Source organism: Struthio camelus, chromosome 6 (genome assembly GCF_040807025.1).
Source record: "Struthio camelus isolate bStrCam1 chromosome 6, bStrCam1.hap1, whole genome shotgun sequence".
In the NCBI taxonomy this organism is placed as follows: Eukaryota; Metazoa; Chordata; class Aves; order Struthioniformes; family Struthionidae; genus Struthio; species Struthio camelus.
This window is the reverse complement of record NC_090947.1, coordinates 32,314,769-32,328,084: the sequence shown is the minus strand read 5'-3', so window position 1 is coordinate 32,328,084 and position 13,316 is coordinate 32,314,769. Positions and strand designations below refer to the sequence as shown.

At 37.7% G+C, this 13,316-nt stretch overlaps 1 protein-coding gene across 1 annotated transcript in view; it reads right to left on the bottom strand.

Annotated features, from left to right (window-relative positions):
* The window catches only part of GLI2 (GLI family zinc finger 2), a 312,116-nt gene extending 300,040 nt beyond the window's left edge, over positions 1-12,076 (bottom strand). Inside the window, exon 1 of the mRNA XM_068949027.1 lies at positions 12,043-12,076. The gene's annotated coding sequence lies outside the window, so the exon portion shown is untranslated. The remainder of the gene's footprint in view (positions 1-12,042) is intronic.
* Positions 12,077-13,316: the final 1,240 nt, after the last annotated feature.

Genomic DNA, 13,316 nt, shown 5'->3' with positions numbered 1-13,316 from the left:
CTTATCTTGAATAAATCGCTCAAATGGATATTTCTTTCAGGTTGAGTTAATTACATGAAAGAGCAAAACAACTTTGATCGAGTTCCTATAATAAGCACAAGCCCATATTTGAGATATACCTGCCAACAAGCATGGATCCATGCACGTGACACTGCATTTGCACAAAACTTTCAAAAAGAGCACCCCATATCACAGATCAGGGTCTGTCCCTGTGCCAACCCTTACAGCACTTGCATTGCATGTGAAGCTCCTGGTGAAGGCATCCAATAGGTCGGTTTGCTTATGGGGCAATACATTCAGGATAGTTATGCAAATATCTGTGAAACATCCCTCCTGCCTGGATTATCATGCAATTTTAACCAAATTCCCTGAAAACAAATGAAAAGACATGTTTGCTTTTCTTGCCCTGTAAAACCATACTTTTTGGGAGGCTTTTAAATTTGATGGATGCAAAGAGCTTCAGTATTGTCTTCTTAAATTCCAAATTACAGGCAGCAAGCCTGTATGACTGATGTTTAAAAAATGTAAGGGAGGTATACTTTTAAAGGGGAGGTGCAGCTGTCCCTCTCTGCTGCAAGGTATTTTCCAATTTATGTGGCAAATCCAATATAAAGGTTTATTGTACGGAAGGCAAAAGATCTTAATCAGGAATTAGCCTCTTCTAATGAGGAGAAATAAGCACCAAGGCTGCAAGAATTATTTCTAAGAGATAAGAATGTAATTGCCTAATGTGACTAATAATCTGATAAGAGCCCGTTTTATCTGATTTAACCCACGGAACTGCTGCTAATGTACAGAATTTAAAGTAATCCCCAAGGAATTCCTCTTATCACAAATGGGATTGTAGAATGATAAAAAGATTCATTGTTGGAGTATTTGCTCTGGACACTTCTGTTCAAAGGAGGCAGAGTTTCAACAGCTTGAAGTAATTGCAACATTTGCTCAGAGATGGGATCATTTCTCCAGCACTTGAATATTTGACGACAGGGTACATACTCTTATTAGGAGCAGACAGTAAATTATAGAATCCCATTTCATTTGTAGTCTGGATCTCATCTGAATGCTATTACCAGGAAACACACACATGCCTGAGTCCCTGCGAAAATGATTTATAATGTATTTTTTCATATTGACAGAAATTAATATAATTTGAAATCTATACTGACACTAACAATGTCATTATCCAGAATCACGCTCAGATCTAATCCTGCCATATAATGACTTTAATCCTAATGGGCATAATCATATCTGATATAAAAGTAGATACGTGACAATCATAGAATTTAGTGATATTATTATACCAAAGAATAGCAGCTGTTGATTTGCAAATATTAACAAATAGCAATCTTGTGATAACTCATTGCTCCAAAAACTAATCAGAAAAAGAGGACAGAAAATTTGGCATTTTGGTCCCGTAATTACATCTTTATGATGCTACAGTTGGTAATTTGCATGATTTTGACTGCTGCAGTTACCACAGATTTTCTGTTCATTTAATACAAAGACTTAGGGCAGGCTTAATGTGCCAATATTACTATTGTTTGTTTACACCTAACAAAGCATTCAACGCAGCAGAACACTGAAAAGAGACTGTAAATATGCAGATTAGATAAGCAGGACATAAACCAGAGGTAAACCTGAAGAACCTAAAACTGAAGGCCTTTACCTCGTGGCTTTGCGCACATATAACTTTAAGATAATAGTCCCTTTGGGGAAAACAAAAACAAATAAACAATTCCCCTACCCCAAATCTATGCAGACTGCCTCATGTGTTTCCATAATCAACACAAGTGAAAAATGCCAAGGAGAAAGAGGAGACTGTGAAGTGTATGGATGGGACAAAGACACTTTCTGTTTGTTCGATAATTGTAGAGTTTACATCTCACACGGCTACTTTGGAAGAAGAAGAACTTAGGCTGTTTAATTTTTGTTCTTCTTTAAGCAGGAGTTTGAGGAAAGTTTCTTGATTAACTGCCAAATATGCTTTTAGGTGTAGGCACAAACACCTTCAAGATCAAAGGCCAGGCAAAGTTGACAGGTGCAGGGTGCCATGTCACCCCTCTCCCAGAGTACATGTCTGCAGTCTGGGACTTGGGTGTACATTATGGTCCCCATCACCTGAAAGCAAATCTGCTCCTGGCATAGCACTGAGGCAGGAATAAGGCAGCTGGAGATGGTCTCTGGATCCATGAGAGCTCCATCCTTAGTCCATATTTCTCTGCTTCTGCTGAGCTTAACATCCTTTTCTATCTCAGTAGTTGGTATAAGCTGTAACATAGCTTATCTGAGCTATGTAAGAGGAGGAGGCACCGTCCTGAACAAGACACCAAATGAACATGCCAGAAGTCTAGTGAAAGCATGTTCACACACAATGCAAAATATGAACACAGTCAAGTCTCTCCCTCATAAAGAATGTAAATATCAAATAGATGAAAGCCTAACTTTCAATGATACAGTACTATTATTGTTTGTGTTACTGGTGCCCTCAGAGATCTCAGCAAGCAGAATTCCCACCGCAGTAAATACTGTAGCACCAAGTAATAAACAAGCCATTCCCTGAAAAGTTTTCATTTTAATTTAGGTCTATATACACAAAGCAGGTGCAAAAACTAGAGACGGTATTAAGGAACAAGGATAGGAGAGATCAGAGCAATGTCTCTTTCAGGAACGGGTTATTTGCTACTTGGCCTAGAAACACAAGGCCCCAGTCTTGGCTAATCCTCAAGTATTACTGTGGTACATAAGGTAATTATGTATGTGCACAATTAACTGATCTCTAGTCATTTAAACGTAATCACAAGATTAAAATAAAATATATATTAAGAATTGCTACTGCTCACATACATACCACCAAAGCAACAGCGTTTGGAATAAACCGCATAAAACTTCACACTCGACAAGCCACCACAACCTCACCCAGCACCGGAGCATCCAGGACCATGTGAACACCTCAACACCCAGCACTAGGCCCCGGTAGCTGCTAAGTTAATAAACAAACCTCTCCAAATATATACATTTCTGCACAGAGAAACTGCCCAACGATAACACACGTATATGGACCATAGAGGGCTTTAATTTTTCCTATCAACTCCATCCCTAAGAATCTTTTCATAACCAAGATGAAGCAACCTCTAGCTACCTCTTGCCTCCCCCACCTTCATCACTACCTCAACTCCTTCAGAAAACAAAACAAAAAAACACTAATGAACAAAATCAGCCACCAATAAAGCTTTTAAATGAAGATTCCTAGAATACTTATGATTCAGTCATCAATTAGCAGGCAAAGGTAAAGCTACCGTCACACTAACTTGCAAAGATTACTTGAATAAAACTGACAGACACTACCTACTCCAAGGAACTAATGAAAGACCCTACTTTGCCCTCATCATTTTAGAGTTCAAATATATCATTTGATCCATTCCCTAACAGCTCCTAGAAAAACTGATACTCTAATTTCTCATTCTCATCCCAAACCCTTTTCACAGACACCCCCCCATGATGCATAAGGAAAGTCTGGAGACTTATAAGCAGTTATGGTATCCTTGCTGAAGAGCTATCAAAATTCACAAAAACATCCCACAGCCTTGTACACAGCTGGCTTTTTCCTGGGACTTCATCTTCTAAGTACTTTAACAAACTACGTCCCTGACATCACAGACTCTCCTGAGCATCTATAGTATGATGACTATCCATCAGACTTCACATCCAAATATTTTACCAAACTCGCACCTTTTATCTTCACAAACCACAGCTGCCTTTCTCTGACCCCAGGAAACTGGCATTGGTCACGTAACACACCAACCCATTTATAACCCACCCTAAAGAACACATTCTAGATAACTGTAGCAAGGGCAGGTTATAGCTAACATATACAGATGGCTGAAAGGTTTTATTCTTTTCTTTATTCGCACCAGAAATTCAGTAACAACCATTCCTTCACCAAACCGTGTCTGGAATAATTCCATAACATCAACTTTCTAGAGAGTATCAGAATCATACTGTTTCAGATCTGCAATGAGATCAGTATAAGAAATGGTAACATATGAACTACTGTTACTTAAATCTCATATGCCTGTGTCATATAGTCAGCAATCATCCAAAACATATTTTAAAAGACAAGATAAGTGGCCAAACCCTGAAACACCAGCATGTCTATAATGAGAAGAACAATTATGAGACCCATCTCGTCAATCTAAATACATCTTCATTCAGTAGGAATGCTCTCCAGGCAAACGGTTCATCTCTCCAAATAAGCCATGTTAATATTGTACAAACTCAATACAGTACAAAATGAAAATCCCATATACAGCAACTCCTGACTGTAACATGCCCCCCCGGAAAAGTTATTAAACAGTCACAGCCTCTGATCATAGCCTCTGAAATTTTCCTTGAACTGAGCTTTCTCTCCAGCCTTCAAACGCACTCCCACTGAAATCATCAGAAGCAAACTGCCTGCAAATCAGGAAATCCTTGATGAAACCAGACAAATCAGTGCAACAAATAGAAAACCCACCAGTACATCTACCCAACCTTAAGAATAAATGCTCTTAACCCAGAGAGCTGTCCGGTTCCAGGATCCTATATATACGCACACATCAGAATGGAGTATACGCCATCCCATATACCTGCACCATCAATGCAACTACATGGGTGAGGGCAAGCAGGCAACATACATTAGAAAGAAGCTTGGTAAAGGTCAGAAACATCAATTTATTAGTGGAGAAGCATCTGTTGCAAAGCAACCGCTCCAATCCCAGCTTCTTGATCCTGATTCTCCAGGGAGGCCCACACATTCATAGAAACTAGGTAAGACAAGTTTGTAGTTGGAGGCAACATCCCTTGTTAAACCGGACTAGTATAGTTGGAAAGAATCAAACTTTTGGGCATAAAAGTCCTCTTCTATTTCTTGTCTGAAATAGACACAGCAGACTTCAAAGCTAAAAAGAAATTGAGAACAGTTGCTTGGAGTGTAATTAAGATAAGAATTTATAAGACCATCGCCGAAAGAAAAGGTAGTTGGCACCAGTGAAACAGGGGATATTCACAGAGAGGGGAGGGAAAGGAAGGGAAGGGAGGAAAGAGATGAAAATGTGAATCTCTCTTAGGAGAAGGAAAGAGATAGGTAGTTTATAGCCTGTGAAACATGAAGAGGTTAATGAAGGAAGTTATAGTGTGCTATAAAACAAGTAACTCTTTTGAGCCCATGCTTTTTGGTATCCAGTTGAGTCAGGAATTTTAGTTGCCAGCCTCATCTCTGAAGGGTGTGTTGTAGGTTTTCCTATGGTTAAGATCCACTCAGTGTATTTTGGAAGAGAGAAACTTTGCCTATTTAAAGGTTAGGAGACATGCTGCCTGGGGCCATCACTGCTGCACCACCACCCCAAAGCCCTGGGAGTGCGGACTAGCTAGCAAAACTATTGAGTTCAATACAAGACACTGATTTTATGGTATATTACACTTCTGTACCTTGTACTTTGACAGCTGCTGGCCATCTCTCTGCCCGAGGGGACCACTGATGATATTCCCCTCTCCCTTGGCAGCATCACTGCTCCACTGGCGCTAACTACCCCTCTTTCTCAAGTTGTCTAATAGAGTAACAGAAAACTAAATTAAAGCAACTGTTCCCAGAGCGTTCTTCGCCTGACATTTTCTGGTTTCGTTTCAGAGCATGTCCTTTCTCCCCCAGCTATTTCCGTTGCTCTAATAAAAGACGCTTCCTACAAACCTTGCTACACAAAACTAACCCACACTTAAATTTGCTAAAGCGGTTTGGATAAAAGTATACCATTTCACCTTCATTTTCAGGTTGATTGATATAATATTTTACTAGTATATTTCTGAAGCCTAAAAATGGCTTTAGTTTAAAAAAAAAAAAAAACACACACACACGCACCCCATATCTGGAGAGAAAGTATTACCTAGGCTATACTTAAAGTAAAAGGAGATTACATGCTATAGCATCCTTTGAATTCAAGTGTAGCTATATTAGGAAGTTATTACGTTAGTACATGGATTATGTTATTCCGAATGATGCAAGTTTCATGGAAAAACATCGTTATTCCGAAATTATCTTTTTTAAAGCTCTGATTCTGATAGCACAATGATTTTTATAGGGAACGGGCAGATTTTTAAAGGCGCTGGAAATAATCACCAGCATTAGGCAGTACAACCAGAATGCCTAAAACCCAGGACCAAATTTAGAGATGACATAAATTAGTAACCTCCACTGGAATCGGACTGAATTGCATTGATCTATACCATGGTACTTTCTCCACCTAAAAAATAGTACATTGGGTTTGTACTTGAAATATTAACTTTGTGATAAGCGCAACAAGAGAATTCTCCAGTACTCCTAAGCATTAAGAGATGCTTTAAAGCAAAATGAAAGCACATTGTCTTCTGACCTGTTAATGTATCAACATGGAAAATCAGGCATGAAGCAACCACACACCTGGAAAAACCCTTAATTAATTTCACCAGAAAATAGGGTAGACATCAGGTAAATTAGACGCAGCTATAATATTTTTCACAGCACAGAAACACTACACTTGCTAACGGCAACCATAGACTCTTAAAATAATTAACTTTATAAGTTTTATTTTTAAGTTATGGCCTTTTTCTTTTGCAAACTTCAGAAAATTAGCAACTGCCACTAAATCAAGCCATTGATTTTCCTTCCTCCGCAGAAAATTGAAGCCCAAAGTAATGTTTTTTCTAGAGTAAACTCCATAAGTCAAATGGATGTATCAAAATGACACAAAAAGCAGTACATCTTGCGTAAACTGGAAGCCAGCAGTATTCCTGTGATTTTCTAATTACCTGTGCTTTTGTAATATTGTCACAAATCCTTCACTCAAAAGAGATCTGTAACAGGTTTTACAGTGGGAAGAGCACAAAAAGCAATATTTAAGAAGGATATGCTAGAGATTAGGTTTTGACAGGTTTTAGTGTAGCTCTCCTCTGTGAAAGTGCAAGACTGAAGCACAATGGGGAATACAGAATTAGAAAGTTTGTCTACATGTTGTATACATTCAGTATGGATTATTTCTTTTCTTGGATAAAACCAGAGAAAAGTCCTTAGAAGACTGATGCATGCAAATTGAATAGAATATATACATATATATATATATATGTATGTATGTTTATTTGAACCTTTATATTGCTTGAATATGAATGTCATAGCAAGAATAACACAGAAGATCAGAAATCATATAGGATTTATTATTATCATAATTATTATTTTACTCATTAAGGTTGGTTTATTAGAATGGACTGGATAAGTCAGACACACATGTTAATTACAGAGTAAAAAAACCACAAGAGACCACATTACATAATGTAGCAATAATCCAGACAGGACATGACTGGTAGACAGAATCTGGATTGCAACATAAGCACCAGCTTTTAACTGCTATAGCAGCTTAGAAAGACATTATCCCCATATAATGTTATTAATGTGCGAATCCTTTGACTACGGTAGCTAATTGTCCCCCATAATTAAACCCCAGCATCAGTAGGAGAGATATAATGTGTGTTTATCATTTGCATTCTTTTTAGCTTTTATTTATTTATTTTTAAGCACAGACAGGCATCATGTCACTTGAGGATTATCTCATGGTGGTTGAACTCATTAACTAACAAGTATACATTATTTCACACTCAAACAATAGGGTCTCTATAGCACTTGCCTGACAGAAGTGGAAAAACATTCACATTCATCAGAAAGCAGTGACATAAGCCACACACTTCTCAAGATGAAAAGTTTTGCCAAAGTTACTCAACCTGATAATAAAAGCAGTTTATTTTTTTTTGCCATTGATTAGATAAACGTTTCTATGTTTAAACACTTTCCAAAAAAAAAAAATCAAAACAATAGATATATTCTGTATCACCTCAGTTAGGAATACAGTTTCTTAATTTTACAGCACTGGATCAGAACATAAAGTCAAAAGATCAGCATATTTTTATTTTGAGATTCTGCCCAGCAACATTTATGAAGTTGTAGCCTGAAACAGCCACTTCACAAAATAACCAAGACCTCCCATGTGCTCCAGCATCTAAGAGATCCTCCCATCCTAAAAATGGTGGAGAGTCAAATTACCGAAAAATAAATGTTTTGATTCTCATACTTTAAATAAAACATATGCTTGAGCACTGCATGCAACTGTCCTCAGAGAAATATATTTTGTTGGGTTCTTATACAGCTCTACTGCTAGAGAATTCAAACTACTTTGGCACTGTAATTATCTATAATCAAAAGATTTACAGTTAACATTTTTGTCTTATGGTCAACTCCAGAAGAGACTTGGGAGGGTTTTGTGCACTTCCTCTCACTGATTTCAGAAGAAATGTAAACAACAACAAAAAAATCACTTAACTTTAAACCTGTTCTCACCATGGCCTAGACTCAACCTATCAAACTCTTATTAAACATTTATTAGGCTGCCACGTTAGGAGCTTTATCAGCCAGAGCTCCCTTCTTTCAGCCATTGCAGATAGCCAGATGTTTCCAAACGGGAATTCAAACCACAGTGGTCTCAGCTATCCTCTGGAGACACCTACTTTCTCCTTCAATTGATGGAGAGGGAGCATAAGATAACTCAGCTCCTGCCTTAGGCCCCTGCGCTAAGTCCCTAGCATTAGCTGAACCCAGGCCCAACTTCTCCTGTGAACTAACTACAAGTTTAACTTAGCACCAGCTTCTACCTTTGTAGCCATCTGCATATCATCGATCTGTAATTACAATTCAGATGCTGACCCAACACTTGCACTCAGACTGAGCTTGAAATCGGGTGTTTCAGGAGTTGCTTTCAGATTAGCGCACCTCCTCCTGACTTGACGATGTCTGTACATAAATAGTTACAACATAACAACTAGCAGGTGGACTGAGGAATCCTACTGCTGCGCCTCGTAACAGCACCAACAAGCTTAGAAAAGCAAAGACAGAGGTAAGATGTGTAGACACGTTTTTACCCTATTTGAACATCAGCCCTGCAGATTAGTAATCAGTAACCCTGAGTTAAACACTGCGGAAAACATACCACTCAGAAAGACCCGGCGCTATGCAATGTCCAGTTTAAGGCCTCAGTCCTACAAATACTTAACTTTTTGCTCATAAAGAAAAATTCCAGTACATTAAATGCAACTACATATTGCAGTGAAGCACGTGTATATGTTTTTATTTGATTAAGCCCTAAAAAACTAAATATGATTAAGTCTAAACTGTAACAATAATAAATACTTTTACAAAAATTAAAGAACTGTAACGTAATTGAGACCTCACTAAAAGAACCTCCAGGACAAAGTTATACATGTGTTTTTCCTTCACATTTTTTGGATCTTTGTTTCCTTTGCAGTAATGATAAAGAAAAAATGCACCATGAAGTTTTGCTTCAGATACCAGTACCTGGAACATTTAGTATATGCCACAGTTCTCTTATGCCTGATGCAAACAGGACAGGGAGCCTACAGGAGCTCTTCCATTTTTCAAAGTTACTCATAGCAACCACACATCGGGCCATGCGTTGATTCCTATTTTCCTAACTTAAATTCCTTTTAGCTATGATCTGTGTTGGGTTACATGCTAACCTGCTAGCAATAGATTTTTATAATCTTTAAAAATATAGAAGACTAGTGATATAAGTGCTTTCCTGCAAGGAATGGAGACACCTTTGCTGAAAAATGAATTTCAAGATCCTGTAAGACCTTCCTGATATGCTAAGCAAAAGTTGATATCTTTGTGTAGGTTACCAACTGACATCTACAAACCAAAAATAGACCGGAAACTAGGTAAGACTTTTGAGCCAACTGCATTATAGTGCTAATTTTGCCAAAAATCTGATGAAACAATAATTAGATCTGAACAGAACTTCAATCAAGTCTGCATGTAATTTACCATAGGCCGAGCATTTCAGCATTACCCTTGCAAGTACAAGGAAGTACATGGTGGGAAGATGAATGTGCAGCCCTTACCTTTTAACAATGATCAGGGTCACATGGCTAATTAAAATACCTTTGTTTACATCGGGTAAGAGTCCTGCTGTTAGACCATCTGCACCTGCAGTCTGTTCCATCAAAACCCCTTCCACAAATTGCATGCTCCTAATAGGTATTGCTGTGCCAATGACAATTACCTAATTAGACATTAGAATGTCAATGCCGATTTTAAAATCCATGCTAATTATTTTACTGTTTGACAGAATATTTCCCAATGAAGGAAGGAGCCTGGATAGCATAATTATGTCACGAGGAACACTTCTGTATATGATTAAAAGGTTTGGCTGGCTCTGATTGGAAGGGCTCCAGTTATTTATGTATTTAACAAAGTTGCAATCAGCACATACGGTTTTCAGATGAAAGAAACAATCTGAACCCTGCTTATTCACTTGCCTGCTACAGCAGAGTATATAACGAAGCTTGTGAATAGGTTTCTCTTTCGTAGGGTTTGTCTTTGAGTAAGCTTAGTTTGGAAATGGAGGGAAAACACCTCTAGAAGTCAGATTACATGATGGTCTTTTAACCGGTTACATTTTGAAAGTGTGGGTGCTGGGTGTTTGCTTTAGTTTATGTCTTTAGCCACAGAACCATAGGTACCTCCACCTCTAATATCGAGTACCTGTAGAAGCGACTGCTGCATTTATCACTACAAGCTGCTCCCAAAACTTGGCATCACTAAACAGGTTTTGAAAGATCTGCAACCTTTTCCTCGGCCTCAGACCCTTAGCATTTAAAACAAGGTAACTTAAACCACAAGCACAATAATAAGAAACATGTTTTTGGGATTCTTACATGTCTAATTCAGTGTTTCACTGGCTGCAAGTGAACTTAAAGCACAAGCAAGGAATCTATTTGCTGTCAGTAAAATAAATAAAATGCAAATTCAGTAAATATAAGGAAAGACTGCATAAAGAAAAGTATACCTCGTGATAGGCGAAATGCTCATAAGTCTTTCTAAACACAATTTTTCTATTTTTCTCAAAATTTCTCCCAGCCAGAAAAAACCCTGCAAAGAATTTTAGCCAACATTGTGATACCAGCAGCAACACAAAGTAGCATATGACTTTAAAGCATCTTTAGTTTTTAGCTGATGAGCTAGAACCAGAAAAAGATTTTGTCCTTTTCTTAGAAAAATGTTGTGGTGATAGTTATGAAGAAGATAAATATTTTATCGTTTACTTTATAACTTTGATAAAAAGCAATAACATTAAAACAATATGATGTTTAAGAGTCAGCTAAACCTACGTACCTGTGCAGCTATATACTGCAGGCACAGAGGTCTTGCATTATTGTGGAGATTCAATGGGATGTCTGACGTATAACAATCTGCATTCAAGTTCATATTCACAGACTACCACTGATCAGCATAAATCTCAAATGTTACTGTATAACACAGGTCTATATAACATTCAAAGCCATAGATGTGCCTTGCATCTAAGAAGCAACATCTGATCAGAACCTCTGGTAAGCACAAGATACAGAAGTCACAGGTCAACTACCATTAACGGAAAACTTGATCAAGGAGTAGCCAAACATTTCAAATCCCTCTTTAAATCTTCCCTCAAATCCCTTCTCAAGACTCATTTCTGCTACCGCACCTATAGGAGATTAGCTGGTTGATGAGCAGGTTTAAAGGATAAATCAGGATGTCTGACTTTTGCTTTAATAGTTCATAACACAAATACACACATGTATGTATAAAAACTACACCACGTGCTTCTGTCCCTCCCCTATCACTCTTACGGTAGTTGCTTTCTCAGAAAGCATATCTTAGACATCCAAGAGTCTTTTTGCAACCACTTTACAACATCTAATGAAATAGGGCTGTGATTCTCATTTTGCAAATCACTCTGATAAACCAAACAGATGCCAAGTAACACCTTCTGACAAATTCTTTAGAAAACTCCATCAGCCAGGGATGATCTGAAGATCTTTTTACATGTATATATTTAAATGTATTCCTTTTATATTTTGCATGCTCCTGTGTGCATTTACAGCCTCCTTAATGACTTAAATTTGAGGATTACACGTCTCAGCACTACTTACCATTGCAGTAATTGGAATTCTGTAGCTGTCCCATGCAGCACACACTGAACCGCTTAGCTGTGAGTTTTGGGAAAGTTTCAGTTCCAGCAGAGCAGTAGCCAAAAAGACACATCCTTTAATGCCTGAAGAAGACAAAACAGAAACACACTGGAGGTTTATACGAGGATTGCATCATATGGTTTACCAGCCACTATATCTTTAGAACATGTAAGCTAGCATTAATGCATCATAAACGCTGACATAGCAAGTCATCAAAAGCAAAGAGATTAGAGAAGCTAAGGGATAAAATCCTGACCCCATGTAAATCGGTGGCAAAACTCCAATTGACTTTATGAGGAGTAGGATTTCACTCATGATTTTCCCCCTAATGTCACATTAGTTTGGTTCTGTATCTTATACACTTCCCGGTGTGCATGAACCAAACAATCAAGCCTTATGCATCACATCTAACCAGAAGGACAGCAACAAATTTGGGGTGCAGTCCTCAGCTGGGGTAAAACTGTTAACTCTCAAAGAAACTCATCCTAACCTCCTAGCTAGAGATGAGGTCCAAAGTAGGCCAACTTTGCCTAGGAAATGTAATTTTGAGCAATTTTTTCAGGGCCATATTTTCCAGGTGGGTAAATATTATAAATTTGTCTGTTATCTGAGAATCTTAATGTTTGTTTTAAGCACTTGAGTACTATTTTAAGAATAAAAATGACATCCAGTGACCTAAGTATGTAGCTAGGCACCTATCATAAAACAAATGAATTTGAAAAGTTAGTCTTATTTATTATATATTAATGATTTGGTATGATAAGCTCTATGCAAGACATAGAAGACATTCTCTCACCCTAAAAGGGCTTAAGATTTTTTTTTAATACTCCATTATTCTTAAAGGAAGTATCCAACACATTTGAAATAACCCATCATATTAGAATAACATACATCTATCAGGTGCATATCAGAAATACATTAAAAGAACGTACTTCGCAATTTAGGGTTTGATTTCAGGAGCATTCCCTATCAGAGTAAGTTTCTTTCTACTGACATAAGTCATAAAACTCCCACTGACTTTGAAGAAATCAGAGTTAGGTCAACAATAAGTGCCTTTGAAAATTCTAAGCTTAAGTTAACTTTTAACTCTAAATTTATGTTGACTCAGTCACAATTTTCATTGTTCTCACTGGAATCATTACAGGAATATATAAGTCTGTTAATAAATATCTCATTCCTCTAAGAATAGCACACCCCAGACCGGCTTTAAATAACTCATCCCTCGAAGAATGACA